This window comes from Arvicanthis niloticus, chromosome 1 (genome assembly GCF_011762505.2).
Source record: "Arvicanthis niloticus isolate mArvNil1 chromosome 1, mArvNil1.pat.X, whole genome shotgun sequence".
NCBI lineage: Eukaryota > Metazoa > Chordata > Mammalia > Rodentia > Muridae > Arvicanthis > Arvicanthis niloticus.
Genome location: NC_047658.1, coordinates 151,827,055 through 151,847,631, shown reverse-complemented (window position 1 = coordinate 151,847,631; position 20,577 = coordinate 151,827,055). Strand labels below are relative to the sequence as shown.

The 20,577-nt window shown below is 38.8% G+C and overlaps 1 protein-coding gene across 22 annotated transcripts in view; it reads right to left on the bottom strand.

Annotated features, from left to right (window-relative positions):
• The window catches only part of Btrc (beta-transducin repeat containing E3 ubiquitin protein ligase), a 170,485-nt gene that overhangs the window by 82,450 nt on the left and 67,458 nt on the right, over positions 1 to 20,577 (bottom strand). Inside the window, exon 1 of one of the 22 annotated variants that reach the window (XM_076922736.1) lies at positions 7,422 to 7,559. The exons of the other annotated variants lie outside the window; for them this stretch is intronic. The gene's annotated coding sequence lies outside the window, so the exon portion shown is untranslated. Of the gene's footprint in view, positions 1 to 7,421; positions 7,560 to 20,577 lie in introns of those variants that run through there. 22 annotated transcript variants of the gene reach the window in all.

Below are 20,577 nucleotides of genomic sequence, written 5' to 3'. Positions count from 1 at the left end.
ACACAGTAATGAACAAGACACCCTGTCTCCAACAAGGTGGGAGGTAGGTGGCAGCCACACATAAATGCAGTCAGTGGTTGTGTGTTCTGTGTGCAGGCACACCCCTCCCCCCCCAGCTACTCATTAAGATAACAGACTAACCTGAAATGAAGGAAATCCTATAAAAGTACTATTCTAAATTAAATATCAACAAAAAGCCAATGTCATAGAATAAATAATAGTTCCTACATAAAAGGAAACTAAAGACTATTAATTTTAATATATGATTTAAGATTTTTTTCTCCATAAAGGCCAATATTGAACAATTGGGGGAAAAATCTGAATAAGACCTTGTAGATATGTTAATATTAAATTCTAGAATGCTTCCCAACATTCATTTTTCCTCATGTGAAGAAATGGATTTTTGGAGGAAAGTATATAGCTTTGTACCCATAACACAGTCAAGCTCTGACAAGTTTACCACTCCCTCAAATTTTTACAGTCAATCTTCTCTCCAGTGAAAATCAGTTATTTTGTTTTAGCTCAATAATTTTGTCTTTTCCAAAATGCCATACAATGGACTCATATAACATGAGCATTCAAATCTGTTTTTTTTCCCCTGCCCTCAAAACAGTTTTGAAATCTACTCAGGTTATTATTATAAATTAGTATTTCCTTTTTCCTGTCCCCTCATTTTAGTCCTAGTCTCACATTGTGGCTCACACAGGTTTGTCTAAAATTCATAGCACCCTTGGTTTCCCAAGTGCTGGAGTAATATGTATAAGCCACCATGCTTGTTTTTTTTTGTTTTTTTTTAATTGTCAGTACTATTCTGTGATAGGGATATGTCTATCTCTTTACACATTAAATTTCCTGCTTTTGAGCTTACATTATGTAGTAAGTTTTTAACTTTCAAATGGCTCAATGTGAGTGTGCATGTATGGAGATAATAAAAATGTGGCAGCATTAGAATTTGGTATTCATATGTAAAGAACAGGAAGAGATTATGTGTACCATTCTTTCAAAAAGTAAACACTAGGCTTTTATTGTTTGTTGTAACTCATGTGTTCCAGCCTGATCCCTAGTGGCTGCACTGCTTTTGGGAGGTTATTACCTCTAGGTGGAAGAGGCACGGTTGGCAGTGGTGAATCACTGAAGGTGGGCTCAGCCCTGCTTCTAGCCTAGGCTCTCTGCTTCCTATCTCTCTTCACAATACGACTGGCCACCACATGCTTCTGATGCCAGAGCCCCACAGGGGCTCCCTTCCTTCCTGGCCATGATGGACTCTAAACTGTGATCCAAAATAAAGGCCTCATTTAAGCTGCTTCCGCCAGTTATTCCATCAAAGTGAGGAGAAAATGAACTAATACAGAGGTCAAACCTGAATAAAATACTTTAAGAAATAGGGGTGGGAGGAGAGTTGTAAGTCAAAACTTTGGGGGGGGAGGGAAAATCCCCAATATTTTACTGAGACTTTTTTTCCCTCTTGAGACAGGGTCTCATGTAGCCCATCTCCACTGGAACTGGCTATGTAGCCATGGATAATCTTGAATTCTGATCCTTTGGTCTCTACTGCCCCCGGTGCTTAGATACAGTCATATATACCACCAAATCTGACTTTACATGATTCCAGGAGTCAAATCCAGGGCTTTGTGCATTCCGTATACAGTCTAGAAACTCTAGAAACTTACTTACATCTTCAGCACGTGAAACTTAAGATCTTGTCACAAACCCCTAAGCAAACATGACTGCTGAGAATAATTTATTTCCAATAGCCAGAAAATTATAGTTAAAAAATAGGTTCAATGTGTTTGCAGTCCTTGAGCAAAAACTCCCTGAAAAAAAAAATATATCTGTGAACAATAGCACTATGAAAAAGATTCTAGAGCCAGCAAGTAAGATGGCATCACAGACACAGACACTGACTGCCTGACAACCTGAGTTCCATCCTTAGGGCCCACACGGTGGAGGGAGAGAACTGACTCTCCCAGGTTGTCATCTAACCTACACACACAAGTCATGAAACATGTACACACACACACATACACACACACGGGGGGGGGGGTGTTAAAAAACAAAATTTAAAAGATTCTATATAGCTTTTTACCTTTTATATTAACCCAAAAGGTATTTTTTTCACCTTAGATTAATTGCTTACAATTAAAAAAAGATGTAATTTTTACTTAAGCTTAATTTTGGGGGGTATGTTTTTTTGAGACAGGGTCTCAGATATAGTCCAGGCTGCAGACATAATATTGATAACAGAGGGGATGGTGGTGTAAGAAGATAAAATATTAATAAAGAAAATAATTTTTAAAGATGAGAGATTGTTTAGGCAGACCTCAAATGCATTTTTTTGGAAAATATCTTCAGAAGTAAATGGCAATAAAAATGTAACTACAAAAAAAAAAGTTCCAAGATGGCATGATAGCATGCGCCTTTAATCCCAGCACTTAAGAAGCTGAGACAGGTGGACACCTACAAGTTCAAGGCCAGCTTGGAATACACAATTAAAACCCTGTCTCACAAAGGATTCAGGTGATAAACTGTCTCAAAATCAGAACATCCAAATGTAAAGTGTTCTTTAACCCCTCCTGCCATTTCTAGATGAGCTTCCCATTACTTATTATTTCCTTCATTATTTTACTCTTTCCTTTTCTCTTTCAGCATATCTGAGTTTCCAATAGACACTTTGTTCCCTTGATTCTATTTTAATATACTCAAGACTACTTCTATATTCCAACTGCCTCTTCTCTAGTCCAGACACCACACTGACCATAGACCAGTTCTGATAGCCCCGCTTCCGTCTATATGCGACACAGCCAACGCCTACGATCAGGACTGCCATGCTAAGGAGGCTACTCTGCAGCTCAAAACACATTAATCAGACATGGTGGTGTACACCTTTAATCTAACCACTTGGGGGGACAGAGGCAGGTGGATACCTATGAGTTCAAGGCCAGCTTATTTATATAGCGAGTTCTAGCACAGCAAGAGCTATATAGAAAAGAGATACTGTCTAAAAAAAAAAAAGAAAGAAAGAAAGAGAAAAAGAAAAAAGAAAAGAAAAGAAAAGAAAACTTTTATGGTACCTACTTACCTGACCCAAACTCAATCCATTACAACCCTTGCAATCTGGTCAATTTAACTCCACAAAGTATCACAGCATTTACATGACCTCATTTATCATTTATCAATGTTCTACTTCTTCTCTTTCATTCTTTTCCCTTCCCCTTCTACTCTTCCTCCTCCTGTCTCCCTTGTTCCTCTCAGACAGAGCCTCACTATTTAACTGAGGCCAGCCTCTACCCATGACAATGCTCCTGCCTCAACCTGAATGCTAGGGTTACAGGTATGTGTCATCATACCTGGCTTTTTTTCTCTTTTGTGACAGTTTTGTTCTGCAGGCCAGGATGACCCTACACTCAGTATGAGTCAAGGGTGGCCTCCCATCTCCTCCTCCCAAGTGCTGGAGTTCTAAATATGCACCACCACACCTTTGCTAACTGTATTCCCCCAATGTGTAATAGTATCTTCTTTCCTAATCTCTTTTGTCTATTAAAATCTCAATTCTCAATTCCAAGTTTGGTGAGAAGGTGAAGTGAAAGATATTTGTCACCAAGGCTGATGACCAGAGTTCAATTCCTGGGATCTTTGTGGTACAGGAAGAGAGCCAACCCCTGCAAACTGTCTTATGACTTTAACTTGAGGAAACTCCCTGCCTCTACACACACACACACACACACACACACACACACACACACACACACGGGGGAGGGGAGGATTAAATGTAATTTAAAAAAACTTGATTCGAGTGACAACTAAAATACATCATAGCTCTCTCCACAGCTCAACACAGTACATAAAATAGGGTCAATAGATGCTTAATAAATAAATATAAATAAAAAAGACCTAGTTGGGGTATGGGGTGCACACCTTTAATCCCAGCATTCAGGAAGCAGAGGAAGACATATCTATGTGAGTTCAAGGCCAGTCTGCTCTACATAGTGAGTCCCAGGCCAGCCAAGACTACTTAGAGAGACCCTGTCTAGAGAGAGGGAGAAAGAGGAAGAAACCAGGATCTTTTTCAAGATTGGATGACAGGCTGTAGCCTGAGTTAGTTTGAAAAGACATCACTTAAGAGGTAAAACAAGTTTCAAAACTAGAAGTAATTATTTTTTGACTTGTGCTTCAGGTTATTTTGCTTTTTTTTTTTTTATAGTTACATATTTAATGTATTTGTGTATTTTGTCTGCATGTTTGGCCTGGTGCCCATGGAGGCCAAAGGAGGTTGTTGGATCTCATGGGACTGAAGTTACAGAAGGTTGTAAGCCATCATGTGGGTGCTGGGAATCAAAACCAGGTCCTCTGGTAGAGCAGCCAGAATGCTCCTGACCACTGAGCCATAGCTCTAGTCCCAATGCTATACCTTTCACTGGAGTAATTCAAATGATTCTGTAACTCAGTTATCATCTCAGCAAAGCAGGTAAATTCTGGCAAATTTCAACACTGAATCTGAACCCTTTTAAGGTAGAACCCAGGCCAGTGAGACAGCTGATAGAGGAGAGACACTCCCCATTATAGATGACCCGAGTTCCCAGATCCAACAAGGTGGCAGGAGAGAGCCAACCAAGAGTTGTCTTCTGACTTCCATATATTTATTCATCATGGCATGTACACACTTGCACATATGCACGTGCACACACAACCACAGAAATAAGCAATTAAAAAATCAGAACCCAACTGTTCACTGTCATGTAGAATGGCAAACACATATGAAGAAATGAACCTAAGACTAATCTCTAATAATCAGCTGCAAAATCATGTAATGAGCTTTGTAGGCAAGTCAGTAACTGGAGTAATACTTTTTTGCATTAACTTATTCTGTGACTTGGCAGTAACTTTAACCTCCAAATACACACGGTTTCTAATTTACAAAAGCAAAATTTATTTTTTTACAAGGTTAAAAGGTAATTTAGCTATATAAAAAATAATAAAAACTCTTCAGTGAAAGGTGACATAAAACATACAAACACACACAGAGCTGGCCAGAAACTGACTGTAATCCCAACACTTGGGAGGCAAAGACAGGAGGATCACTGAAAGTTCAAGGGCAGCCTAGTCTGAGTAGTGAGTCCCAAGCCAGAAAGTGTTACAGAGTAAGATACTATCGCTAAAGAAAGAAACAAAAAGAAACCGCACCAACACTCTGTGTGGATCTGCATTTCCTGGGATTAATGGGAGAAGTATTGGTTAAGTAAGTTCAGAAGCTTATTGAAGGTTCCTACTCAAGGGCCAGTTTTTAGGGAAGACCCCAAGTGTCCTCATAAACTAATCTTGTGTGGCACGTTTCCACAGCTTCTCTGGCGAGTTTACCATTTGGCATTCTCTAGTAAACCACAGCCACATCAAACAAAGTGTGCACACAGTGTCTGACGTCTACAGAACTCAGACTCTGAGGGAGTGCTAGTTTTCAGCAGTGCACAGCTCCAAGCATAGTGGTAGGAACCAGATAGAATGAAAACTGCTCCCTAGGAAAAACCAGAGAACTGCCATCAGTACTGCCTTCCTCCCTAGGACAGAAGTCAAAAAACCTGCCAAGTAGGTTTATCCCCCTGCTACACTGTCTGACACTAATTATAAAAATACTACAGATGCAGCCTTTCTCAAAATGCAAAGGGATTGTGTGTATTTGCAAAGAACAACTATTTTTTATGCTTCCAAATTCTTAATCCTGTTTGGAGCTGTCAGTGGGGGTTAATGGAAGCCTTGGATAGGAGAATTCCAATCTGGTTGGCAGATGGATAGGTTGGTTATAGCTGCATAACTATGTCTTGCCTGCAGGCACAATTCAGAACACTGTTAAAGCAATATAAAGTCTCTGTCAAGCTGAACCATTTGGATCAGTAGCAAGGAGAAATAATAATAAAAAAGAAGTTCATTTCTGGGCCTTGTGCATTTATGCTAGTATGCAGAAACTGATTAATTGTCATAGTGTGCTGGTCTTCTATACCTCAGATTTCTACTTCTGGAGAAGATTTTGCATGCTAATATAATCATTCTCCCTCTTGAGACATTAGCAAATAATCAAATGAAAAACAGGATCATAATTTACTGAGATTCAAGCAATTCTCTATGCAAATTTGACTTGTTATTGCTGCTGCCTCGTTAATCTGAATGCCTTTGACAAACTCCTTTGATTTATGAACTCATGACAACTCCAATGTGTATATATTTTGCTAGATTGACATTATCATTAAGAGTGGGTGGACTGAGCTCACATGAATGGCTGATTTTATTCGCTGGTGTCTGCTGCTCAACAGCTGAGCATCTCCTTCTCACAAAGCCCCTGAGCGGCAGGCTCTTCCCATCTTCCCATCCATTCATCATCTCGATGTTAATTGGCCCAGGCTTTAAGCAAATTTTCAACACGATTTAAAGGCACGATGACACTGATTACTGACCCTCTGCCATACGGTGCCTATTGATTAACCTGACAGAGATGATGAGCTTGAGGGAAACTAGGTGTGTGGGGACCTCAGGGAGAAAAATATATTGTCTATGCAGGCAAACACTTGTCATTACCTCACAAGCCAGAATCTGCACAGCACAAACTGTTAAAAACACACTACTGCTTTGATACCTACAGCTAAAACAGAAAGTGCTTTCTGTATTCACAGATATTACAAATATGTCATGTCAAAACACACTGACACATTCAGTATTTAGAACAATTCCCTGGGTAGATGGTTGCCTTTCCACCAATTATGCTTGTGCTAGCTGTGTGTATGTGTGTTTATATATTAAATTAGAAGTGCTGGGGTGGCCTAGTAGTATTTTATTATGCAAGAAAAATAAAAGTGAGGAAACAAATTTTAAGAAATAAAGGAAAGAGAGGAATTAAATAATCTGGGCCAATTTCACCATGATTAAAACAGGCAACGTTCTGTCAGTAAAAAGAGATTTTCTCAAAAAGAAAGAAACCCAATTTGATTTCAGAAATTATGTTTTCTACTCTTTCAATACCACAACCTGACTCCAACTGCCAAACTATTCAACACAAAAATTAACAGCAGAACATTTAGACAAAGCAGAATCATATTAGAGTCTAACAAACATAGTTCTTAAACTCTTGCTTGCTTGTTTGCAACAACTATTGATCAAACTGTTTATTTGGACAAAGTGTGAACAATCTTTGAGGTTAAGCTTCAGAAACCCTAAATTCCTCACTATTAAGAGAAGAAAATATAAATGTTCAAGTTAATAGGCGTTAAGTACAAATATCGGTAACAAACAGAAATCTGTTCAAGATACTGCTAGGTCTATGAATGCACACAAGTCATGCAGCACACCGTCAGGTCAGAAACAGCATCTTCAGAGAGGGACAGTTATTATTTAAGACAAAGCCAACAAAATATCCTCCCTCTGGCCACACACATCACCTTGTTTACTCACGAGTCCTGGGGGACGGCCAGTGTACAGTTTTATACACAGGGATTTTGGAGCAGCACTAACGGTTATTTCAAAGCTAAAATAATAGAAAACTGAACAGCCTGACTGTACTCGCTATTACAGTGACATGGGCTGTTAATGTAAGAGATCAAATGTTCTTCAAGTCCAACAGCATTGGTGCCTGTTATTCTGGAACATGTAGCTCACTCCCTAAAAGCCTGCCTCCTGCTCTTCTAAGATAAACAAGCCCAGCTAAGCACAAGATGCTCTGATAAAGACAGAGAGGAGCTGTTCTGGGGAAGACAAGAGAAGAGGGCGCCAACGCTGCATTTGTTCACTTTCAAGTCAACAAGCATCATAATCAAGACAATATTTTAGTATTTTATCATTAAAAGTATAAATACGAGACAAAAACAAATTTGCAGCAATCAATATAGGGACAGTTCCCCAGAACAGATAAAACAGGTTTTCTGAAGAGGAGCGATGACAGCTGTCTGAACATATTTAGCTTTGTCTTCTTAATCAAAGATTTGAACATCAACTTAGCAATGACTCTAAGTATATATAAGAATTTTTAACTAAGTTAACATGTTCTACACCAGAATAACAGTCTATTTAAACACAAAACTAAGTTTTTGGGCTCTAAACATTTAATTGAAAGAAAATCAAACCATACTTTATTCCTTACCCTTTCAAATCTATAGGCTATGAATTTTTCAAATCTATAGGCTAAAGAATTTTACTTACCTGAACATAACAATGCAGTCACCAAACTCTGATAATATGGCTTAATATTTCAAACTGAAGCAGAACAGAGTAGACCTCTGTATGGTCCCACGGGGTGACTGTTTTCTTGTCAAATCAGAACTAAAATTCCTTTTAAAAATATTTTCATACATATATTTCACGGTCTAAAAAACAAAAGCAGCTGGGTGGTGGTGGTCACACCTTTAGTCCCTGCACTCTGGGAGGCAGAGGCAGGCAGACCTCTGAGTTCCAGGGCTGCCAGGGCTACCTGTCTCAAAACAAAAACAAACAAACAAAAACAAAACCCCAATCCCCCACCTCAAAAAAGAAAACCAAAAAAAATCAACTCATAAGGATAAATAACACAGTAAAATAAGATATATTTGCCAAGAGAATTTGAAATTGAAAGACTGAAATAAAAAGCCAAACACATCTAACATATGACCAAAACCACAAGTAGTTTAATTTCCTTCTACACAAAACTTTTAAGTTTAAAAGAAATTGAAGAGTATTTTGCCCTCTTCAAGATATTATCCCTCCTGAATATGTATTGGGGAGAATTTCACCTAGGCCACAATTTTCTTTGCTGTCTTTTTTATATACTATCTTATCCAAGGATCATTACATAGTTATTTGCATGTTAAAGAGGTAAACATTTGCTTCTCCTACAAATCCCTCGTTTTGTAACTCAAAGGCATCTGCATATAGATCACATACATCTTTCTTGTTCTCAAAATAAGGCCAGCAACTAGCGAGCCTTTGGGATGTCCACCCAAACCATGACCTCTGACCTCTGACATGCTCATTCCTCACATGGTCTCTGGGTTCTTTTTAAATTATTTTCCTCACCTTGGGTATCTTCCTTGCTTACATTTGCTTCCTTACTTACAGTTTAATAATATCTTCAAAGAAATTTAACATTTGTTCAACTTGTTAATTAATATCTCAAGTGATTACCAATTTGGAACAAAAATAAAAAAACACCCTAACTAAATAAGTAATTAGAGAACAATACAAAACAAACAACACAGACTATTTTGTGTTCTGGTCTTGGTATTTATTCTTATTATAAGGTTGCCTATATTTGACCATTGTCTTATTTCCTTTATTATTAACAAGTTATTCTATTCTTATTACCCTACAAACTTAACTATTTTATCAAATATTTCTTACAATTACAAACTGCTCTTCTCACTGGTTTTTCATCCTGCATAGTTCTTTACGTGTATGTTTTAAAGAACAGGCAAGTTTAAAAAGAAAAAAAGAAGCTTGTATGCACCGAGCTTTATACTCCTGTTTTTTTTTTTCCTAAAATGCTAAGTATGCTAACTATATTCTTACACCAGACTTTAATCTTTTCTAACCTTTGTTTTTACTGTAAACCTTGCTTTCTCTTTTTTTGATAACATCTGTTTAGAAAGGGAGGGAGGGGTATGTTTTCAAAAGGAAAGCAGCAAACATAACTTACATCCACTGGATTGTCAGGTTTCTAAGTAGGCTGACATGGAGGGAGAATTGGACTAAGAATTTAAAATATAAGTGAAGTACATTTCTTTTCTGGACAGGCCAAAGGTTACACACACCAACAATTCACTTGTTCAAATATTAATGCTAACGTTACCAAACAAAATAAAAATAAAACCAAAGCACAACTTGGAGTTCTATCAGTAGTAGTATAAAAATACATTTATTTGTAACGATGAAATAATTTTACTTTCCTTGGAATAAACCATCTTGTTTGTGTCTTTGTTTAATACAATGCTATGCTCTTTGACAAATAACAGATTTCAAAAGTATTTTTCTCCAACAGAAGAATTTAACAGTAGAAATTCTTCCTATTAAAAAAAAAGACAACTTAAAAGGATATGTTTGCATGCTGTTTTAACAAAATTAATCCTTGAGTCTGTAGTCTTAAGTTGCTGTAATGCTGGAGAATAGCCACAGGCCTCTGATTGTCCATACTACTAACTATATACCATTTTGTTTACATTTCTGACATCCTATAACTTAGTTACACTAATACTATTTTCCACAGTCTCTGTTTTCTACATGTATAATCATAAGAAACCTAGATTATTTTTACAAAATTATTTCCTGTCACTTAGTAGAGATGAAGAATTTTCTTTGGAAATATTAATAATCCTTTGTTGATTAAAAAATAAGTGAGAAACATTAATTCAATATTCCTGAATATTATAGTTTTGATCATTACCATTTTGGAACAAAAATAAAATAATCCCAACTAAATAAGTAGCTGCCAGAAAGAAGACAGAGGTGGGTAAGATAATTATTATTATGAACTTACCCATATTTGATAATTCTCTTCCTTTATTATTGAGAAATATTCTATTCTTGTTTTTCAGTGGGCTTTTCCACCAAGCACATATCCTTACAATTACAAACTCTTCTCTTCTCCGATTTTTATAAATGTCTGGTTTCTGAGGCTGAAAACCTTGGCACAGACTAGCTCTTTAAAGTGGCCATTCAATTTAATGCTATTTTTCTCACTGAAATTTAAGTTAGGGTAATTTTAATTAATAATCTTTCAATAAAATCTAGTATTAGGTATCACCAATAGTATTTTGTCATTTTATGGAATTAAAATTTAAAAACTGCTTTGCTTATTAGAGTCTAACATATATAGAACACTAATTTTAATGTTATAGCAGAAAGCTTTCAAATCTGTAATATTCAATTTTTTGGCATCAATGTGTCTTGCCAAAACTCCCTCTGTGAAAATCAATGACCATTCCTTGCTTCTGCAGACAATGAAGAAACAGTTGGTTTAAAAAACCAGTTGCCTCTCACTGTCTGCTGTACAAAGGACATTCTGGGGAGTGGTCAGTAAAGAGAGCAGTCATTTCTAAATGCCAGTGCTTCCCAACATCTCCTTTCCTTCTGCGTGGAATGAAGTCTGAGAGCACTGACTGGTGGGTCATTCGACCCACGAGGGCCTGGAAAGGTTTCAAGAATAACAGAGGTCATGTAATTGCCAAAAGAGCATTAGCCACTCAATCATAATGGATAATTAAATGACCTACATGATTCCTGAAATAGCTGCTCTATATTTGGTCTGTTACTTGCGTCCCTCAAGATAAGCTACTTGTCTGGTCTGCCTTGACCCGCAAAAGTCCAGCCTGCGCCTGGAAACTAGCTGCATGCTTCTATTGCTTTGAACCCCCACCAGACTATGCTTTCAGGAGGACACACATAAAAAATCAATCTTGTATCCTTCTCCCTATTGTGCTCTCTGGAATACAAATGACTAAAGAAAAAGTTAGTAAATCCTTGGCTTCGGTGTTTGAGGGAATAGAAGGAAAAAAACTGTAAGAACATTACAAAAAGAAAACTACAGTGACTCCTTTTAAAAAAGTTTTCCTTGTACGCCTGAGAAGAATTTTCCATTTGATTATAAAGTTTGAGATATTTATTTATTTTGTAGGCTACGGCAAGTCATTAAAACGCCAAGTGCCTAGGCAGGCTATTGGACTCTTTACTGGCCTAGTTTTTTAGTCCTGAATGGCAAAGTAAAGTGCCTTGCAAAAAAAAAAAAAAAAAAAATCAAATACATATGGTATTGGATGTTCACATAATAAAACTGGCAAAAAATATCACTCAGGTTTAACTCACTAAAATACTTGATTAGAAAATACAAGCAAAGAGGAGCCAGCTACATAGAATATCAAAGTTATACCTGAGAATTTCTGCTTTGTGGGGTGGAGAAAAGGTCTGCCTGTGGCCCGAGAGGTAACTGCACATCTAGCAAACACTGCAGAAAGAAGCAAGAGACAGGGAAGCAGAGACAACCTACAATAACAGCACGGGACAGAGATGTGAGGGACAAAGAGCTAACATTTAGAACACCCTAGAGGCTGGTAGGATTTTTCCGTTTCCACAGGAAATTATGTAGCTCGGGGCTACCGGCTATCCTGATCTCTTACTAGTACATGAATGGCTTATTAAACCTAGAACATATCTGTTTTAGTTAACTTCAGGGTAGGGAGGGGGCAAAGGGGAGGAGAGAACAAAATGTACTTAAATGCTGAATTTTTTTCTCCAGGCTGAATGCCTTTCATCCAATAAGACATTCAGAGCAGTGACCCAGCAAATGGATTGCAAAAGCAATCTTCCATCCGGGTGGCACATTATCATTCCCGTTCAGTATTCTCTGTGAGATATCTCAATCAGCTGTGTGTAAGTGACAACGCAGCCCATTGCTGGGTTAATTAAACATTTGACTTTAACACCCTCCCCGTCATTAAGCAAATAAAAACAGATAATTCAAACTGCACTTCATCCTCAGGGTACACAACACACATGTCAAAATTAAGAGAGTCCAAGGCCTCCAGGGAATTCTGTTGAAGCTATAATCAGTTTAAATCTTATCTGGTTTATCAATTATTCTATTGATTAAACCAAAGCGATTATACACAACTCCTCTGCCACATGGGATTGATGTCAGCAGAGCAAGAAAATAACTCCAGGAGGTTCCAAACTGATTTAAAAAGCGACCAACAGACAGACCAATAATAGTCGATTATTACATACCAGTGATCCATACACTGAGGAGTTGATTCTTAGTTTCAGGCGGTGAAGTGAACTGTTTCCAATCACTATGTCTCACTGATATACCTTACAGTTGATGCCAGTAAATTTATGTTGTGGAAGTTCAACATTTATTCTACTGATTTAAGCAGAGGCTAGCACTCTCAGCAGCTGAGATGTAGTTTAGTTTATAGATGTAAGCAGAGGCTAGCACTCTCCGCAGCTGAGATGTAGTTTAGTTTATAGATGTAAGCAGAGGCTAGCACTCTCCGCAGCTGAGATGTAGTTTAGTTTATAGATGTAAGCAGAGGCTAGCACTCTCAGCAGCTGAGATGTAGTTTAGTTTATAGATGTAAGCAGAGGCTAGCACTCTCAGCAGCTGAGATGTAGTTTAGTTTATAGATGTAAGCAGAGGCTAGCACTCTCCGCAGCTGAGATACATTTATACAAACTGGACAGTAACTCTAAAAGAGAAAAGCTCAGGCAGAGAGAACGAAAAACTTTTTAATTTCCTTTCCTATGTGCACATGGCCAGTAACATGAAGGGCTGAAAGGGACACACATGAGACCCAGTTCTTCTGAAATTCTCCCCCAAAACTCAGCTATTTCAGTTTGAAAACACCATAGTTCTGAAAAACAGACTCTAAGACATCACAAAGACCTTACTACAAAGACTCATAATTTCTTTTATTAATTCCAAGGGCAAACATCTTCATTACTATTAACAGTGCTGAAAATATTGAGCTGTCTTCAAATAAAACGTTGATATATGAACCCTAACATCAAACTTTTCCAGAAAAATGTAACCACAATTTAAGTGTTCCCCTGTCCAATTCACTGTGTACTATCCTTCAAGTTTCCATGACCCTTAACCCCCCCAAGGCTACACCCTTCTGTATATGAGAAAAGCTAGTAACAAAAAATGAGAGAGGGAGGACATCGGCCCCTCTACACCTGAAATACGTGCACTGGCTCTGCTCAGGAAGGGGATGTGTGCTGTGCGCTGCCACGTTGGCACCACATGTGCGTTCAACCAGAAATTAACTTACCTCCTTCAGGTTTTCTGGTTTCAGGCAGACTACGTAAGAAAACTGCATTAGCATGCTGTATTCTACACTCACCACTAGAAATACTGAGGGTGCTATTTGTAATTGTATTCTTTTTAAGAGGTTTGTTCTCTGCAGCTGTTTTCTGCTTGCAGTGTATTTTGTGTAATCAGCACATCATCATAAATACATTGGCTGTTCCCCTGAGGGTAGCTGTCAGTGTTTAATTTACAGAACAACCTGGCCAATGTGAATTGTAACACACTAGCACTATGGCAAGGAGTTACTACACTCTGAAAAATGGGTTTCTATGAATTTTTATATCAAGAGCTTGTCCCAAGACAATTTAAGCTTTAGAAATGCTGTTTAAAAGAAGTACTTTCTACCCTGAATGGAATAAGCTCATTGATAGGAGAAGACCTGAAGTAACTCCCAAAGCCCAAGTGGGTACTAGCAAAGGTAGAGAAAAACAGAAAATTATCCACCACAGGAGGCACTGTAGCAAATGCCATCTCGGTAATACCTGTAGAGCTGCCAAAGTCACTAGTGACCCCTGAAAGGGTATGTAAAGGAAAAGAAAAACTACCCAAGAGACATACTAGGATAACAGGGCATCAGTCACTCTTCTCTGCTGAGACGAGTTATACTGAATGTGACAGTAAATGCACTACTTTCTGGAACTATTATTAAACCAGATATTTAACTCAATGAATGGGGAAAGGGAATGAGATAGAGGGATTCACAGCAGTCCCTCCCTTTATAGGCACAGCACACAGGTTTTCAATATATGTCTAATGAGTAACCAAAAGCTCCTTGAGGCCAGGGCCAGAATCTTAATTTATGCCCAATATTTAAAAACAAAACAAAACAAAACAAGCAAAAACCACCTGGCACATACAGGTGTGTGGATGGAGTTATGGCCCTGTTATTTGTAAGGTTTAGATCTCTACATGATGTCAGAAGTATTTTATAATTCAGTAAAATGTCCTTAAAGACACTATATAAAGTATATATTAATGTGAAGAATGGTGCTTCAAGTCTACAATCTCAGGACTCTGGAGGCAGAAGCATAATCAGAAGGATCACTGAAAATCTGAAGCCAGACTGGTCTACAGAGAAAGTTCCACATCAACCAGGGCTACATGATAACCCTGCCACAAACAAGCAAGCAAGCAAAATACATATCTTATTTCTGTCTTTTTTTTTTTATCGAAGTGATTAATATATGAAACTCAAGTAACTCAGTCTTAACAGCAACAACAAAATTGACCCAAAATGTTGGCATATTCATGGGGCTAAGGAGGTGGCACAACGGATAATTGGGAGTCAAGCCTGTAATTCTAGCAAAAGGTTTAAGTAAATCCAAGGGCAAGTTGCTGGTTAGCTAGATGTGCAGGACTGGTGAGATCCAGCCTCAGCCTAAGTAAAAAGATGAAAACGGGGCTGGAGAGATGGCTCAGTGGTTAAGAGCACTGGCTACTTGTCCAGAGGAGCTGGTTCAATACCTAGCACCCACATGGCAGCTCACAACTCTGTAACTCCACTTGCAGAAGATCTGGCACCCTCAGACAGGTATATACGCAAGCACATAAAATAAATCTTAAAAAATCTTTTAAAAATCTTTAAAAGTAGATCATCTGCTGGGCAGTGGTGGTACACACCTTTAATCCCAGCACTTGGGAGGCAGAGGCAGGCAGATTTCTGAGTTTGAGGCCAGCCTGGTCTACAGAGTGGGTTCCAGGACAGCCAAGGCTATATAGAGAAACCCTGTCTCAAAAAAGAAAGAAAGAAAGAAAGAAAGAAAGAAAGAAAGAAAGAAAGAAAACAAGCAAGCAAGCACAATGTATCACAATGAAGGAAGACATGCACACCCTACATACATACATTCATATTCAATACGATATTGGCAAATTCAAACGTATTTTAATAATGAAGACCATAAGAAAAAATTACAAGTTTTTCTGTGCTTTGACCTCAACAGAAAGGTTTCAAAAGGTCACAAAGGCACCTGATGGCACTTTCTGATTAATGAAATGGCAGTGCACCCACATACACATTCCATATATCCAGTATTATATATGAGTATATATTAATGTATGTATCGTTCTATAAGAAGAGCTATTTTACAAGCTAGAATACCTAGTGTTAAACGGAACCACAATATGGGTTCATAATGATTTGTTGTTTTGGTTTGTTTTTTCGAGATATGGTTTCTCTGTGTAGCCTGGATGTCCTGGGACTTGCTACAATCAGGTTGACCAGGCTGGCCTCAAAATCAGAGATCCACCTCCCTCTTCCTCCTGAGTGCTGGGCATGCGCCATCACCATCTGGCCATTTGTTGTTGTTGTTTTGTTTGTGTTTTTGTTTGAGACAGGAGCTCTCTTTGTAGCCTGGCTGGCCTGGAACTTGTTATGAATATAAGGTTGGTCTTGAATACAGAGATCCATTTGGATCTTACTTTTCTGTGCTGGGACTAACAGTGTGTATCATCATCACTCCAGGCTTGATCTGTCTTCTGTTGCCTTTAGTGCTGTGCAGAATTACATTGCATGGTGTCTTTAGAAATTATTAAATCCTGCTAAATGTGGTGTCAAATGCCTATTACTTTAGCACTTAGGAGATAGGGGCAAAAAAAAAAAAAAAAAATCAAGCATTTAAGGATAGCCTCAGCCATAATAATAAGTTCAAATCAGCCTAGGCTAAGATGAAGGAGACCTTGCCCAAAGTAAATAAATAGACAAAGAAAGAAAAGAAAGAAGGAAAGGAAGGAAGGAAGAAAGAAGATAGATAGATACATACATAGATAGATGGATGGATGGATGGATGGATGGATGCAGACAGACACGCAGACAGAAAAGACTACCTACGTCACTGTGGATGGTTTCAAACATACCCAAATTTATGTTAAAATTGTATTTAAGCCATCTAGTAGTTAAATTTTCATCTAGTAGTAAAAAATTTTCATTTTATGTAAGCAGAATCATATACGAGCAAGATCTCATAACTTCGTTGGCTGTTTTGCTTTGTCCTGAAACAAGGCCTCATAGCCCAGGCTGGTCTCAAGTACCCACTCCGAGCACTGGAACTACAGTTATGTGCTGTGCCCAGCTCACATCAACTTTACATTCACTCATGGCCGGAAAGTAGGTCTGGCCACCAGGAAGAAGTTATATTTAGGAATACAAATAAACCCTGCTTTACTCATACTCCCTATTAATCTATGACAATTTATACATAAAAAAAATGCTACAATTAAAGGTTAGAAAATTTTAATTCAGTTGAATAATTACTTTTGTTCATAAAAATTCTGTCTGTAAGAAAGTAATCAGATTCTTTATTCCCCTCAATTCATAATTATAAACATATGTAAGGACCTTTTGAACTAAGCAGGGTGGGGTTAGACTGAGGTCACTCTAAATCACATGACTACCTTCTCTTCCCTTGAGACCATGGAGTAGTTCCAGAGGCTGCCATTAGAGAGCAGCACAGTACACACCATCAGTCATCTCACTTACAATCTCTCCCTCTAAGGCTGCAATTATCTCAGTTACATATTCATTCTCATTCTCTCTCTCCTCTCTCCTCTCTCCTCTCCTCCCTCTCCCTCTCTCCCTCCCCCTCCCCTCTCCCTCTCCCTCTCCCTCTCCCTCTCCTTCCCCCTCCCCCTCCCCCTCCCCCTCTCTAATTCAATTAGTGCAGTCGACAACTCCAGAAAAGAGTAATTCAATTAGTGCATTGTGAAGCTCTAAAATACCTCTAAGCAGATGTTCCCCATCTTCGAGAACTGGAGCTAGGTTTCAAATACCTGTACGACTTAGATAACACCACTACATTCTATCACTGTCAAAGTGCTTACATATGTTTCTCTGACTTCAAAGAAAAGGCAAGGAAACAAACCTAGGCTAACCTCTTAGAAAGGTTCCTATCATGACATAAACAAGTATGAAATTTTAAGACTGCATAATTCAGTTATACTTTCTAAATCATATTTATAACAAAATGCACCCTAGTACTCCAAAGGCAAGAGCTCAAGGATGAGGCCAGGCTGGGCTACAATGGAAGATCCTGTCTCAAACAAAGCCAGAGGAAACCCTTCCCATCAAAGGCCAACTCCACCTCACTATACTTCACACTGCCAAACTGTAGAGGATTTCCGTGCTGTTATGTAGTGCTATACCTTGAACCCGAGCCTTTCACATATGCCTGGCATGGACACTACCACTGAGCCACACTCCCAGGCCTCTTACTGTCTGCTGGTTTTGCCACAGTGTATACAGCCATGCATTCCATACTGCAATGATAGTGATGTCAAGATGAGGGTGTATTCACAAGAGGACAACCAAAATATGGCTATGAAAGGACAGAAATCATGGTTGGTATCTTCCAAAGGAACAACAGAATGGAAAACATTCCACGTAGGTAACAGAAGATAAAGCAACCTTACAACTCTCAAAACACAAACAGGTTTGTCATTCAGAATCCAGAAAGGTCAGTCCCAGGACCCTCCATCCCTCATCCTCCTAGCAAAGTATGGGAATCTCAAAAACTATGTATTTGCATGCAGTGTAGACACATCCTTGAAAAAATTATCTCTAGATTACTTAACACCTATTAAATTGCAACTGTTACACACAGAATTGCTGTGCAGTATTGTTTAAGAAATGATACCAGGAAAAAGTCTGTTAAGTACACATCACAGGCCTAACTACATTTTCTGCTTCCAAACTGGCTGACTCTGCACGTGTAAAACCAGGGATATAGGGGATGGGAGACAACTGTTTATGAACAATCATTCCATATTACTACAAAACAGAGTCAGGAACAATGAGTGAACTAAAGTTTGACTCCTTAAAAGAAATCTTTCTAACACACCAAACAAAGGAAAGAACAAGAAACCTCATGGTGTCACTTCCCCCACGTGGGCAGAGATCAAGCACAGATTAGATGACTCTCTGACAAAAACCAATGAAAAGAAGACCTGTATTATGAGACATGTGACATACTGTCCTCCGGTGTTCTTTCCAATACTAAAATTCCATAGTGCTGTAGATACACTGATTTTTTTTTTCTCATGAGCTAAGCCTGAAATAAAAGTAATAGAGCTAATTCTCACAAGGTGTGATGGTGTAAAAGCCCTCAGTGTCCGAGCCGTTAACTAAAGCATTAATACAGCATGGGAAGAAATTCTGTGGCCTCCCTGTATTAGGATCATTTCTTTCCTTTTTTTTTTTTTTTTTTTTTGACAGGGTTTCTCTGTGTAGCCCTGGCTGTCCTGCCTGGCACTCACTCTGTAGACCAGGCTGACCTTGAACTCAGAAATCCGCCTGCCTCTGTCTCCCAAGTACTGGGATTAATGGTGTGCTCCACTACTGCCCAGCTAGGATCATTTCTTACATCCCAGATTTTCTTTATTTAAAAGAATGGTTGGGGGCTGGAGAGATGGATCAGTGGTTGAGAGCACTGGCTACTCTTCCAGAGGACTGGGTTTGATTCCCAGCACCCACATGGCAGCTCACAACCGTCTATAACCCATACAATCCGCAGCACCACCACTTTAGTTCTGGAGCAAGGAAAGAAGAACCCTCAAAAGTGTACTGGCTGCTCTTGCAAAGGACCAAGATTCAGTTCCAGCACCCATGTAGTGACTCACAGCTTTCTGTTAACTCCAGTTCTAGGGGATCCAACACCATCTTTTGGCCTCCATAGGCACTGTGCACATACATACAGACAGACAAAACACTAGAGTAAGCAAAAACAGTTCTTCTTAAACATTACTATAAAAATACAAATTTTGTATATTAAAATATTATTTTTCTTACTAAAATTTCAGTCTTGGATAAATTCACCATTTGAATAATATCAAAACAGTGGAGGTTGGGCTGGAGAGATGACTGAATGGTCTGAATGATTAAGAGTACAGTTGCTCTTCCAGAGGACCCGGGTTTGATTCCCAGCACCCACATGGCAGCTCACAACTGTCTGTAACCCAAACTCTAATACAGACATAAATGCTGGCAAAACACCAATACATATGAAATAAAAATAAATTTTAAAAAATAGTAGAGGTTTATTGCTGGTGAGACAGCTCAGCAGGAAAAGGTGCTTCCCACAAAGCCTGGCTTTGATTCCACAGAGAAAGAAGACTGCCTATGGCAAGCTGTCCTGACCTCCACATACATGTCCCCACACACAAACTGAATTGAAAATCTAAAAGGAAATCTAAACTACAAACACACACACAAAGTGGGTGAACTTGTATTTGCATAGCAACCATGCTATGGAGGGCAGTGGGGAGCAACGTCATGCTGTGGTCAGCAGCAGGGAGCAGACAACTTCATTGTCCACTCACACTTGTCCTCAAGGGCTTTCCTGACTTCCTGCTGCAGATACAGAAGTGAGACCTAATGCGATTCTTCTTTGTGATGGGGTCCCCACAAACCCTGATATCCATGTACTAACTCAGTTTTAACCTCACAGCTTGTTGCTGTTCAAGTGTTAGTTTCATTTGGCTTTGTTGGCGCCACTTCTCTTTAACATTGTCCCTTTTTATGTGGTTAAGGCCACTGCTTCCAACCCTATGAATGAAAGCGGACAAATAGGGGAGAAAGGAATGAACTGTGAACACCTCAAACAAGAAAGGTTGCTTAAAAAACTAAGTGTCACCTTCTGACAGTTCAATATTTCATGACCAATACAAGGAATGTGCAATGGCACTGCAACTTTAAATCTTCCCCTCTGTGTCAGTCTCTTTCTCTCATTGTAATGCCAAAGGGAACAGCAATCAGAGTGGAGATGTTCAACGTGATA